This window comes from Lichenostomus cassidix, chromosome Z (assembly GCF_008360975.1).
Source record: "Lichenostomus cassidix isolate B80296 chromosome Z, HeHo_3.0, whole genome shotgun sequence".
Taxonomy (NCBI): domain Eukaryota; kingdom Metazoa; phylum Chordata; class Aves; order Passeriformes; family Meliphagidae; genus Lichenostomus; species Lichenostomus cassidix.
In genome coordinates this window covers 28,882,589-28,897,433 of record NC_139511.1, presented here as the reverse complement: position 1 = coordinate 28,897,433, position 14,845 = coordinate 28,882,589, and the positions used below count along the sequence as shown (strand labels likewise).

General features: G+C 41.8%; 1 long non-coding RNA gene across 2 annotated transcripts; it reads right to left on the bottom strand.

The window, feature by feature from the left end:
- Positions 1-10,805: 10,805 nt before the first annotated feature.
- Positions 10,806-14,376, bottom strand: LOC146424607 (uncharacterized). 2 transcript variants are annotated; one of them, XR_014846981.1, is made up of 3 exons: positions 14,135-14,376; positions 12,457-12,599; positions 10,806-11,401 (listed from the first exon to the last, which is right to left on the bottom strand). It is a non-coding gene; the product is annotated as an uncharacterized LOC146424607 (long non-coding RNA). The 2 variants fall into 2 exon arrangements; XR_014846980.1 differs by having other exon boundaries at positions 12,457-12,594.
- Positions 14,377-14,845: the final 469 nt, after the last annotated feature.

Genomic DNA, 14,845 nt, shown 5'->3' with positions numbered 1-14,845 from the left:
CGGGGACGGGGGCGACGGCCCGGGGGCAGGGGGCAAAGGTCGCGATCGATGGGCGAGCCGGCCCCCACTCGCACGTGTAGGGAGCGGGGACCGCCCCATCCAGGCGTCAGCGGGAGGCGGTGGGTACCGGTCCCTCACAGGGACACACCGCGCCTGCCGGTGTATGCTAAGAACTCAAGGATGTCGGTAAAGGGATAGGTTAAGGACAGGGGTGTCCTTAACCTGTCACGGTGAGGCGGTTCACTCCTTCGCTGTCAGAAAAGCAACATTCTAGCAAATCCGTTGAAAGGATAATACACCAGGAACACAGCTAAGAGTTTCTCTGAAAGTGCGGGAATGCCTCTGTGAGCACGTCTGTGCGTCTCTGCGATGCGGAGAAACAGCTGCCTGTGTGGAGCCAAACCAGCGGGTTTTGTTCTTAGGAAGAGTGAGGTAGCAGGAAAATGACACATGCATTAACAAAGAAAATTCAGAGCAAAATTTACTACCTAGAGGGTTGCTGTCCTCTGTAATTCTCTGAGATCTAAATATGCAGATAGAGAATTCATTTCATTTAGCACATCACAGCACTGCTGCCTTCTCCTGTGCAATTCTTTGAGTGGGAAAGGTTTCCGCAAATCCTGCCTTTACTAGCATTGCCCCGCTGTGCCTGTCTTTTCCTTCACTCTGTGTCATTCGGTTGAGATTTTCATCCAATGTGGGAGCAGGTGACCATGACTACCCAGAGGATTAACGCCTCTGGTGTTTATAGCAGACTATTGAGATGATTCTTGTATCCCAACAGTTTTATAAGGTCGTTCAAAACCTTTCTTGGTTTGTTTGCTTGAGCATCATGAAGTGTAAGGTCTCCAGCCCTGAAACAGGAAACAATTTCAGCAGCTCCTATCTTCTGACTCTGTGAAATATGACGGTCTGAAGTACTGTCCTGCCACATCTTCCACATCACCTTTCCGAAGTGTCTGCACCTCTTTCAGATTCCTGCTCTCTGGCAAGCACATGCTGCCTGCATGAAGCTCCTGGCAGTTCACAACTGGCAAAAAGAGATGAACAGAGCCACTTTTGCTTTTAGGATGATTTATTTTTCACTCACTTCCTGGAGGGAAGTTGCTTTAAAACTACTCTGATGCTGAAGGTAATACCTAAAAGTTCGTTGTGGCACTGGCTTCCTGTTTTGTGAGCCCTCCAAAAACAGCAGATTTGAATACTAATTTTACATTACAGGAAAACATGTGAAAATAGCACCAATCCTTCAACCAAGACAATCTTTGTAATCTTTTTTAATGTAGATTTTCTTCCAGAAATAATTAAAGAAAAGATATTTCTGCAGGATGAAGCTACTTCAAGTATTAGTCTAACTCACAGTCCAGACTGCAAACTATCTGGAAGTTCAGGAAGGCTGTTCATGTGCAATGCGGGGCAGGAGTCTTGCAGACATAACCTGACAGTTGTGATGCACTGCAATTCGTTTGCTTCTGGAGCTTTGGTGTTCCATTTTCCTGTTGCTTCTAAATTTAAATAAAGCCTTTTCAAGATAACATCACTGCAAAAGCTAGACTCAGATTTTTTTTTTTCCAGAGTGTCTTTTTACTCAAGTAGGATAAGAGATGCTACCTTTGGTCTAATACCCTGTTAGGGTAAGTAGCACATTTGGAAAACAGGCAAGCTTTTAGCAGTGTACAAAAAGCCTGCTTCAGATCTGCTTAAGGTCTTCAGGTACTTAAATACAAGGTTTTATCTAAGGTTTATAACAAATGTTAACTCGTTTTTCCAATCAGAAACATACTGATGTATATCCAGAGTTATGCTCCTTGCTAATTTTTATCAAAGAGATCCAGGGAAAAGTTATAAAAAGCCCTTTTTTTCCCCTCTGCTGTGATTTTTGTTTTAAAATTTACGAATTTGAAATGCTGCAATGATCAGAGAGCCGCTGCACTCAGTGTTTAAGGCTTCGGGCTTCAGGTGAGTTCTGATCTCACTGGTTTGAGTCAGAACAATCATTACAAGTAATTTGACACTGATTCAGGCCGTTTACCAGAACAGTAGTGCCTTTCTCCCAACCTCATAACCAATTCTGGCTAAAACACAATATGATATTGGAGTCTAGGTTTCCATACATCTCCTGATGGTCTGGAAGAATCAGTTACATATATGATTCTCAGGGCTCGGGTATGATTATCAGGCTGTGACACAATGTAGAAAACTCTGGGATTAGGTGTCTTGTTTCACTAAAAACTGAAACAGTTAAACATCAGTTGTGCCGAGGGAATCTCTTCAAAGCTGATAGCAGCTGAAGTGGTGTTTTTTGCATAACCCAAACTTTGGAATGGAATGATTTCTATCATTAATCCTTCGTTATCTCTGTTTTGTTTCTGTTGGTGCTGCTGAAGTGCCTGACTATTAGAAAAACATAGAAAAAAAATTACCACAAGTCTGGCAAGATTGGAAAAACTGATAATGGACCTTTAAAATTGATATGGTAACTGACCTGTGGAATGCCTCGAAGGTTTTGGGGAGCATTCACCTATAGAGGTGAAACAAGCTGTACCTGTAAGCCAGGTGAAGTGCCTGTGTAGCCATGGTCCCACCCAGCATGGGTAACAAACAGCAACAGCTGGAAGCCACTGTGCAGCTGGGACACTGCGGTCTAATCACTGTCACTGGAACGTGGAGGGACAAATGGCATGGCTGGAGCACTGCATCAGTGGCTCTAAACTCTTCAGAAGGGAGAGGCAAGGAAGGAGGAGCAGGTGGCTATGGGGATGATGTTACCCTCTGTGTAAAAATTGAATAAACTCCACAGAGCTGCCCTGGAAAACCAACAACACAGGTAAAATGGGTAAAAAATTATGGCTAAATTGGGGTCAAGCCAACAAGAGAAACCTCATGGCTGATGTTTACTACAGGCCACCAGACCCAGGGGAGGAGGTTAATGAAGTGTTCTTACTTCAGAAGCTTCGCACTGAAGCACTGATCCTGATGGGGGGCTTCAACCATGCTGACATCCACTGGAAAAGTACACAGCAAGATGTAAGCAGGCCAGGAGGCTCCTAGAGTGCATTGAGGTATTAATCCAGGTGATAGACAGTCCAACCAGGGGAGAAACTTTACCAGAATAAAAAGAATAATGAGGGCTTCTGCAGGTATGTGGTCAGAAAAGGAGACCAAAGAAAATGTAAGTCCCCAATAAATAAGACAGAATAACTGGTGTGATACAGAAAAGGCTGAGACACTCAACATTTATTGCCTCAGTTTTCAATGGCAAACTCTCTTCCCATATCTCTCAAGCCCCTGCTACCTAATTTAAACTAATCCTTCTTCAATTTAGAGTAACTCTTCTCTAATAAGTTTTGATTTGTACAGAAAAAATATGCAATTCAAATGAGTATGAGAAATACAAAGTGGAAAGGACAGTGTAGGCAAAAGGATAGGTGTTTTCATTATGCTTTCATTTACTTTGTCACTGGCAGGATGTTTCTCCTCCTTTCAGTTGCTGCTCTGGATTAAGCTGGATAGTTAGGCTCTATGTAGATTACAAGATTTTTGCCCTGTGATCACATAGGCTTTCCACAAGAAATCAAGTAAAACAGCTTCAGTAATTCTAAATTTCTTACACTCTAGTCTTCAGACATGTTAAAATGCACATCAAAAAGGGATGTTGTGAAGCTTTTCCATGTTACAATGGGGAATATGACATCGTTTGTAGTAGATAATGCAGCTTTATCCCATACTGTAAAACACCAAGCATGCATTCCCCTGTTTCTGAAAAAGTAGAAGCAGAAATACAGACCAGTTTTTCAAATTACTATTAGACATGGTGTCTAATATTTAAACCCCATAGGAAGTTGTGTGATTATCATAGGTACTGAGTAATGGTAGCAGAGTGTAGCCTGTGTGGAACATCAAACTGAAGAAAAGCAGACCTGTTATTGCAGTGTTGAAATGCAGATTTAAAAGCTGATCTTCAGACGGTTAGACTCCTGGACTGTGTTCACTCATCTCCTGCTCAGATTTTGGTTAGCATGTACTGAAGGGACAGTCATGGGTAGTCTCATGGTCAAAGAGGGAAAAAGTGCACCATACCCTTTGGCCCACAGTTGACTTCATGCAAAAACACACCTGGCTGTGCATCTATGTCCTAATCAAACAGCTGCTCCTTTATCTCATAGCAATCTAGTTGATATTTCACATTACAAGTTACCTTCTAATGCTATTCATCCTGTGCACTGATGAAAGAATTAGGTTTCATTAGGTTAGAATTAGAATTTATATAATTTTGAATTTATATTGATAGAAGAACCAATATAATAAATATTATCATTAATTGATAGCAGAACTAGAGGAGTGGGGAATTGTTACCAAGTCTCATTCTTCCTCTGTAGCTGCCAGTAAAAAATCTCGATGCACATGGTGACTGACAGTAGATTACAGAGCCTTGAACAGTGTTCCTGAACCACCCACTGCAGCTGTTCTCAGGGAAAGTGATATAGCTAATATTCTTTAAGGAGTAAGATGCAACACCAGCAGTATACTCTGAATACCTTAGTGTGCTATCCAGGAAATCAGGAGATAATTCAACACTTATCATTCATAGAGCCCTAAGTCACTTCGCTGGACTTTCAAGGGAAAGGAGTAAGGGAAACTGTGGATTCTGTGAGAGTGAAACTAGTCTTTACTGAGGCTTGGGTACAATCCAAGATTCAAGTCTTCTTTCTCCTCCACTAGGAGCTGACAAATGAATATGTAAAAGCTGCCATTCCACCTGCATACTACAGAAAGTAACCATCTGGAAAGTATACAGAGTATTCCCTGGAATTTTATGAATACACTGATGATGAGGTGTTATAACTGGAGACTATGTTGACAACATCTAAAAAGAAAGGAAGGTTCATGTATCAGACAATGCTAACCCTTGCACTGGGAAATCTGGTATTCTATCACGTAAACCCACAGAAACTAGTAGCCTCTGCAGTAACTTGGACAGTGAGGTCCAAATATCCAAAATCTCACATCAATGCTGTCAGAATTCTCTGGACTTCGACTTGGCCTGTACCCTTAGGACCAATATGGAACACAGTACACTCTCAGACTGAAAAACTGGAAACCTAAAAAAGCAGATATGAAAAAGCTATCATGTAACAAAAACAAGTGACTACCGCAATCAACCATGATACCCACTGGAATTTTTAGAATCACAACAGAAATTGAACAAACTGCTGGACATCACTGATGTGATATTTTTATGGGAGTCACACCATCTGCATCTGGCATATTACATCCTATGATGATTGTATTATTTTGTTCTGTTTTACTTGCTTTCTTACTCTTATGCTTGTATATCTGCTTACTGCTTATCTCTCTGTGTTGAAAATACATCACATTTAACACATCAATTGTTGAATGATTACCTGCCAGTGAGAATACTATCTCCTTCCTACTTTTGCCTCATAGTGTATAAGAAAGGTATGTATAATCAACAGAAGACCTGCAAGGACTACACTGAAAGCTAGATTTATATTTGCTTATTCACTGACAGGGCTCCAGAGCCTGGTTTAAAGAAATACCCAGTATGCAGTCTTGAGCTGTTGCAAATTTTCAATTTTTAATTTTTTTACCCGCAAAATGCCTTTAAATATCATTGTACATTCCATAAAAACAGAAAGGTACAGGAAAAGAGGGACAAACAAATAGTCATTTGATTCTGGACAGAGGGATTATCAACCATAGTGACTGGAGTTTCGTTACAGAGCAAGAAGAAGACAGGCTAGAGTAATATACTTTGGGCTAGGGCATTGGCAGAACATTAACACTTTTTTTTTTGGTTTAGGTAACAGAACTTTTTGTCTGCCTTGTTTAATCTTTCACAGTCTTTGTGTGTACATTCCCATCAAGTGCACACTGCAGTAATTTCTTCTCTCCCAGGCTGAAGTTTCCTGGAGAAATATAACCAGAAATTTAAAAAACAGGCTTGAATGACAGAAACCATCATTAGTGACTGTGTGGGTCTGAGGCACAAAGAGAATTTACAAGATGTCTACATTCAGAATTGACAGACTCTGACTCTCAGTGCCTCTGGAGGCTGCATTTCACTCTTAGGCATATTTAGCAAGTAGTAGAGAAATTATCCATTCATCCACCAAAACCAGAAAACACACCTACAGAGGCACTGATTACACTGTGACATTTATCTTCTTGCTTGACAGAGCTACATACTTCATTGATGCCCATGTTTTTGTTTTTTGGGGTTTTTTTTGCTTTCACATGCTGCATCACTTCAGTGAAAAGAAAGGATTCTGCCAACAGAGGAGGAGGACATCTGTATCTGTTAATGGAGAACCTGTACTGTTTCCTTCTTTCCTCCAGTTAGAGCCCGACAAGTGAATTAGCATTTCCATGTGAACGTCCATGCATACAGAGAGGAAAGTCTAGGATGAGGTGGCAAAGATTGACATTACTTGTTCAGCCTACTAGCCTTTGAAGGCTTTGTTATTTACAAACCAAAAAATACTGACTAGTAAATGATCAAAATCAGATATTGTCACTAATATATACATACATACATACACACATACATATATATATATGTATATATGTATATACACGCATCTACTGTGAAGCTGACTGAGGACCAGACAGAGTCAGAGGCATTTGTACCTGTAAGCCTTTTAAAACCCTTGAAATCTTGATGTGATAGAGGAGTTAAGATGACCTCACCACCTTCTGGAACTAATGTGAGATTCTCTAAGTCAATTAATTTTAGTGGGTTGATTTAGGCTCAGAATAAAGTTCCTGCTGTTGTTTGGTGGATGGATATAATGGAGGTGTGTGTCTTTGTGTGTGTGCATGTGCACATGTGAATGTACACGTGTTCAATCTGTATAACCATTTTCCAGCCACAGTGAGTGTATTAAAAAAGCAAACCTCCTAGTGGATGCAGAAGGAAAAACTCCAGGCAATTCCAGCATCTACTTGTCAAGGAGTACAGAGGAAGAAGCTAAAAGAAGACTTTGTGGTAAAATGTTGGCTGACGTGAACAAAGAAGCTGATAATTGATTCTTGTTCTGTTTAGGCAAGTAGGACTTTATATTTCTTAAGAACACACAGGTCATGACTGGTTTATTGTACTCCTTGAGGTGAATTAAACTTGTGTTTTTAGTTGAATATAAAGAGATCTAATGGAAAGTGCCTTGGACACAGTCCTGCTGTCACTGATGGTTCTCCAAGGAAGCTACAAAGATGCAGCATGAGCTGAACCTGTATACACACTTGCACCTGCACCCACCCTGTGATTGTTGGCACTGTGGGCACAGAGAGCCTCTGTAGCAGTGTGTCTGATTGGCACTGCATATCTGCCTTCCCTTATCCCATATGTAGTTAATAGCTAGAAAGTTCTTTACCCACAGTGTCATTATTGGTTTTTAAAAGTTCTGTATCTTCCCTCCTTGTACCCCCATTCCCTGAAGCCCTTGTCAGTCTGTATCCCCTGTGTCCCGGTTGGCTATCCTCTCAACACCCCTCCCATCTTTCCATTCCTCTTAACCCGATATTCGCTTCCATTCAGGGCTCTTGGCTCTTCGGAATCCCGCCGTGTCCTGCCTCCCTCGTTCCGTCCCAGTCCCATCTGCCTTCTCCTCCCCGTCATCCCTGCCAATAAACCCTGGATTCCAAAGGCTGAAATTTTTCATTTCCTTTATTCGCCAAGGCTCCTGTTATCCTGCCTTCGAGAAGCCAGCCCTAGCACGGGTTCAGGTCCCACAGGTCCCGTCTCCGCCTCGCCCACGGCAGCGTGGTAAGCACATGGGGGAAACCTCTTTTGTGGGGTTTTGGGGTTCCCCTGCCTCCCCAGAGCGAGAAAATCTCAAGCCTCAGCCCAGCATTAGGTCAATTCCCCAGCGCCAGCTATGTCTATAAAAAGGGCCCCTGACCACTTGAATGACATGATCCTACAAGACAGCACCGGAGCATTTCTCATCAGCAAGGGAACCTTCACTCCTTTACATGGTGGTTGCTCTGGTTCTGGCATTCCTGCTTCCAGTCAGTTTAACCAGCTCTGCAGTTAAACCTTATTGTGAGCTACACCAGGTAATTCCTCTGTTACAAATTCCTACTGCTGAGCAGTTGTCATTTGAATTTCTCCTTCATGACAAAAACCGCTTTGGTTTGATGAGGGGAAATCATCCATATGGCCTCAGACTGGCTGTTTAAAGACTAAGGTTCTGAAAGTGTTGTATATATGCAACCATGAGGTATGTACATAGTTCACGGGGTGGTAGAATGTATTGTCTGCTATGATTTTCAGATGTATGAGACAGAGAGACCCCTCAGGTGCGTTCAACCAACCTATGGAAACAGTTACTCAGTGAAGTGTGTCATAGTTTATGTGTGCTGTTTCTTACCCAAGTACCTAATGATTCTCTCTGTGGACAGCCCTATTTCTCTGTAAAGTCATCTCCAGAGCAAGGTGCTGCTTACAGCTTGAGTAACAGAGGCTGCACAAGGCCACTCTAAAAGCAGGCTCCCTCATTGGATGACATGCTTGAGATATAACAAATATTGTAATTTCTCTTTTACTCTCATTTCCCTCCTGACCAGTACAACCCTGCCATCTCTCAGAATAGTAGATTTTCTGGATGAGTTTGGCCAAACCAAGGCCTCTTTGCCTGAGGCAGCTGAAATTTCGGTCAGTATGTTATGGGTCTGCTCTTCCTCTGGGCCCTTTCAAAGCCGCTCAGCTAGCCAGATGAAAGGGACACAATGGAGAACCCCAGATCTTTGATTAGTACCTAAAACAAAATATCATTTGTGACATTAACAGCACAGCTTATGAGTAACATAATATGATAGTGGCTGGTGCTGAAACAGATTGAACAGTTCACTCCCCTCTGATGCATGTTAGAAATGTTGGTTTGCTGGTGTTTGATTTGCACCAGCCTGGAGTGACTGATGGTGCAGGGCAAGGTATTGCCGTAACAGATAGCAGATAACAGACAGACCATGAGTCTGCATGTTGCAGAATTGGGAGCATGCAAGTGTCTGAGAGGGTTTTGTGACACAACACACAGTATATACAGACAGTGGGGAACAAATATTCCTAAACATCATCTTTCACTTGTGTATCAATAAGAATATAAATCTTCAAGGGTCTCCAATGGCCAATTTCCTGTTTCAGTGGTGAATAAGGTATCAAATGAGAGTCCAGGATCACTGCATCTTGCAGATTTTTCACAAAGGTGAAAGAACCTTGCTTAAATCAGAGACATTGAGAGCTGGCTGTGAGGGTGGATGTGGGGTGAAGAGCTCAGTTGATGTTCCATATTCGTCATGCCAAGAAAGGCATCAGATTCTGTGTTTGTTACAGTGTCTGCCTCTCACATCAGGGTGTCCAGGAGAGAGAAAATGCAACTGTTGTGGTCCTGAACTAACTATGTTGGGAAAGTGTTGGTGCTTGAATCAATTAAAATTGCTGCAGAAAAGTGCTCGTCCCATAAAAATCTGCTTGGACAAGTCATCACAATGTGTAAGTGCAAATTACCTCACTTCAGGCTCCATGTAGGTCTGGCAGCAGCTGTCTACAGTGAGCAGGGCCATGGGGATGTGTGGAGCAATAGACAGGACAGAGAGACAGATCATCCCAGTGTGCAGTGGGAGGAGGTGAAAGAAGGGGTGAGGTCACCCACAGGTATGACTCTGGTCATTTTATTTATTTGTGACATACAGACAAAAGAATTCCTTGATTTGCAGCAGAAAAACTGGAGAAGGGTCAAGGCTAGATGATGCAAAGAATGAGCCACCACAGTTTTAACAGGCGATGTTCAGATTTTGAGCTAGCTTCCAGAAAGTGGTTTGTTTTGAAGCCTTCAAAATAAAATGAAATTTTTTCCCAAGAAAACTGTAAGACAAGCATCAGTCAAAGGCCCAGTATTGACGTACTTAGAAGCCAAAGAGGAAAACAGAACAGAGGTCTAAAGTGACCACCTCTGGTTTGTAAATCTGCAATGTGTTCACTAACTACTAGGGGTTAGTTTATTGTGTTGACAAGCAGTTGCTGGGGGACAGTCAACATTTGTTCTTCTATATTTGCTTCTCTGAACAAACCTGCAGGGCTTTCCAGAGTTATACATATGACCAGAGGAGGTCCTGGCCCTTTTCTTAAAGGAACTGCACAGCAATCCTAGCACTAGTGGGATATACTCCTGCTGTGTATATACATGGATATAGAAATATACATATGCACTTACAGGTACGTGTATACACAAATGCACCCAGAGGCATAAAAGGATGAAACAAAGTCAGGGTATGTAGAAACTTCATAATCTCTGAAAACTCCTCTGTAAATAAGATGTCAGTCCTTTTTTGTAAAGAAAAAAATCCAAAAATGCTTTTGCCAATACGTAGTCATGATCACTGCTAACTGGGACACAAATCCCACTCTGCTTATTGCTGCTTCTTATCTCATCACTAAAAATGGCCCAAGCAGACAAGTGCTGCTCTCTGCAAAATGCAAATTCCAAATCTACATTGTGGCTTTAGATAATGCTAGGAACTAATGTTTTTCATGCTTTCAGCACATAGAAGAACATCAGCCATGTGAGTGAATAATGTTACAGTCGTTATTTTGAATATGTGGGCTGATTAATGCAGTGAAGACTACATACTCCCCCTCCTTCTCCTTTGCTCCATTCAGGCCAAGCAATATCAAATTCTTATTTACTAATGAGCAACTGGAAGTCATTGGCCAGCTCTCCTCACACAACAAGTTCATTAGCCTTCCAAGCACCAGAAGCAGGACTGCATTTTAGTTGATTGAACATTAGAGGAGAAAAGAAGTCCAGATAGATGCAAAAGTTTTATGAAGGAAGTTTTAATTTATATTTTGTACATTGGTGATGATTATAGATGAAAGATGCATGATGGAGCCCTGTTTTCCTGAAGCCTGCTAATGGGAAGTGGTGAATGGATACCTTGGTTTTCTTACCTTGCACGTGCAGATTTTGCTTCACCTATTAAACAGTTCTTATCCCAATACATGGTTTTTCCTCAAGCCTTCTCATTGTGTTCCCCATCCCACTGGAGGGGGGCAGTGATGTGGAGTTTAGCTGCCTGCTAGGGTTAGCCCATGACAGTCAGCCAACAGTAAGTTTCCACTGTGGTATGTGAGGTGGGGAGCTTACAAAGTAGAAGAGCCATAAGACATAGATATATGCTTTTTTTTCTGATGTTGCTAATTTTAATGCAGCTCTGAAATTTCTGAGCAGTAACTGTGGCTGTTATCTACAGATGTTTGTGGAACTACAGTGACATTCTAGCAAACCACTGGTCCCAGATTCTTCAAGCAACTTCAAAGGTGTTTTCCTGGGTAAAAATGCAGGTCCAGACTACAAAGTAGCATCTTCACTTGCTTCTCCTGGTGGACAATGGCACACACTCTTGACATCTTCATCAGCATTGTTAGTTCAATTCTTTCTCGTGTGCAGGAGACCCTGAACTCTAGCACTTGTGGCACAATAATCTGTTCAGCTCAAAGTGAGTGTTAAAGGAATAATTCCACAAATAGCCCCATATACCTAGTGGAATTACCTACCCAGGATTGACAAAGAGGGACCTTTGTAGGCCTGTCTACCTCTCTCAAAAGTAAAAGATTTAGCTGGAAATGTTGAAAAGTCTGCATGACTCAGGCATCAAAGTCCTGCTCCAGAGACATTAAGGCCCAGATCTCCAATGGCAGTCATGTGCCAAGCTGAGATTTGAGCAGGAGCTCATCACACTGGCTAGATGAATGCACAGCATTAAAATAATGACCTTCAGGAATCTCACAAGATTTTGTGAAAATGGCACTTTCAAAGTAAAAAAAGTAACTTTCTACTACTTCTTTTCATGGTTATCTATTAGTTTTCAGTATTTTATAAATCTGTATAGAACATCCATTCAGCAAAATGCAGTTAAATGTTTACCATCTCCAAAAATCATGCTTTAAGGGGCTCTGACAAATGGAATTAATAATGTTAATTAACAAATTTCATGTCTTTAAACAGATCGAAAATTCAAGGCATGCTTAAACTATTAATGACAAAATCCTGCAGAAATAAACAGTGCTAAAATTTGGGAGCTGGTCTCTGCCAGCCTCAGGATTTTCATGGAATCATAGTGGTGTGGCTTGGAGGGACGTTAAAGAAGATCTAGTTCCAGCCCTGTCTGCCATGGGCAGCAATGCCATCCACTAGGTTAGGATGCTCAGGGCCACATCCACCCTGGCTTTGGGACTGGGGCATCCATGACTTTTCCAGGCAATCTGTTCCAGCACCACACAACCCTCTGAATAAAGAATTTCTTCCTACCATCTAATCTAAATATCCCCCACACACCTTTTTTTTCCCCCTAAAGGTTAAACCATTTCCACTTGTGCTATCACTATCTACCCCCATGAATTACCATTAGAAGTGTGATCTGCTCACCACTGACCTTTTCTTGGGCTCTTTGCAGAAGCACTTTGCAGCCCTGTCTGTCCCCATGCAATGAGGTTTTTTCTCATAGACCATTTACTTTCTTTATCTTATATGATGAACCTGCTCTGGGCACGATTGGTGGTTTCCTCACCCCCTACCCTTGAAAAAACAAAACAAAACAAAACAAAAAATAAAAACCTCATGCCAGCATGTTTGTCTGTTTTTAACACTGTTACATAAAACCTCAGTTCTCTTTAAAATATTAGCTACAAAATATTTGCATTGTCTAAATCAGCAGAGATACTTTTACAGTTCATTGAAACAGAGAATGTCTTCGAGGCAAAGAAGCATAGTGACATTCTCATGTAGCTGCTCAGCTGGCACTGGAAGCTGTGCAAAATATTTTGCATTCCCTCTCCATCACCTACACACTCCTTACTAAGGATGAGTGTTGATTATGCTGATACACTTTCCCTTGGTACTAGGTACAGCCTTTCCCCCATTTCTTTCTGTTTCTGGCTTCTGCTTCTAATATTTTTTTATACCTGGTAATGATTACAGAACAACACTGTGTGGGCCTTCAGCACATTAAAAACTCTTGTGGGTGCCTTTGGTGGAGCTGCAGCTTTCCTTGCATGGGAGTCCAGAGTTCAGTTAATGAAAGGGTACTAAATGGGAGGCTGAATCAGAAATACTATTGAGCATGAGCACACATATATAGAAGTGTGTAAAGCTATTATATACATTCCTCTACAGTGGTCAGACTTTACCTACACCAATCAAACCTTTAGGGCTACATTTTCTTCACCAATGGAGTAGAAATGCCTTAGACTGTGGGTTACACCTTACAGGAGGCTTTTGAAGCCACCCTGTTATTTGGATGCTGTAGTAACAGAAATTAAGATCTTCAGTGCATGGCAGTTCACAACCCCTTGTGGTTTATGATAAACATGACCAATCAGCAAATCAAAGCCTGGAATAAACCACAAATTTGTCTACAAGCTGTACTTGGTAGGCTGAAAGTTTGCTTCAAGCAACAAATAGTTGCCAATTTTGAGTGTTAGACGAGATCAGTTCTTAGAAGATTTGTTTCCAAAACTGGTTTGTGTGTTGGATGCAGAACCACAGAATACAACAGTAAATGGCAAAGAGAGGAGAGGAGCTTACTGGTTGGAGCAGAGTTCTACCTGAGCCTAACACTCACTACAAAATACATTCTTCACCTCACTAATAGAAACATTTCTTAAACTAACAGCATTCCAGGGGAAAATGGGATATTAACTCAAATTTTAAACAGTTGATTAATTTCATTAGCATATTAAAGTATTTCTCTGTCAATGGCTACATGGCAGTATTTTCAGAAATGTCTTAGCACAAGAGAAAACTGCAACAAATGCATGCACAGACTAGGCATGCAGCAACACTTCTAGATAATTGAAAATGCAGGTTCAGCATAGTATGATTCTCTACATCCTTTGACATTCTTAATGCAAAAATAGTGAAAATGAGTAGCTATTGATATGAACTAATTGCCATTGTTCTTGTATTGACACTGCCATTATGCTGTTTAACACTAGATGTGCACACAGCAATCAGCCAAACACAACTCAAGGTTTGCTCCCTTTTTAAAAAGATACAAAACCTACCACACTGACATTATAAAGCTGGGTAAGCCATCTGCCAACTGTACTAACCTGAATGTTGGCACTTTTAACTCCCATAGCTGGTGTTTGCCTTGACAGAATAATGGTTTGATTTTTTTTTTGCTCCCAAATTGGGGGCTAAGCACCTTGCTAGACCACGTTGCTATCTTGCTGTATGGAAGAGGAGATGCAAAACACCTTCTTCTGGCAGCAACTGCTCTGTGCTCCATAAATGGGTGACAACTAAAGCATGGAAACCATGGGTTTGAAACCAGGCATAAACGCAACATGTCACAAACACCTCTGGGCAGATCCAGTGCCACAGGCAGGACCAGAATCTGCTCCTAACCCTGGAGCAGATGCTGGCACATATAGTGAGTGGAGACTTTGCAGGAAATCTTGCAGACTGCCCTGAGCACTGGACTGATAACCTGGTGGAGAGGCTTCCAGCTTCTGTATCCCTTCTTTGACCCCATGGGATCTGAATATCCTTTTTCTCAAAAATGCACCTGCTTTTTGAAATAGGGCCTGTTTTTCTTCATCAGGCCCTGGAATCTCAGCATTTCGTGGAATCATAGAATGGTTTGGGTTGGAAATCCCTTAAAAATCACCTAGTTCCAACTCTCTGGCATGGGCAGGGACACCTCCCGCTAGACCAGGTTGCTCAAAGCCTCATCCAGTTTTACCTTGAGCACTTAGAGAGGTGGGGCATCCACAACATCTCTGGGCAACCTGTTGCAATGCCTCATCACCCTCATGGTA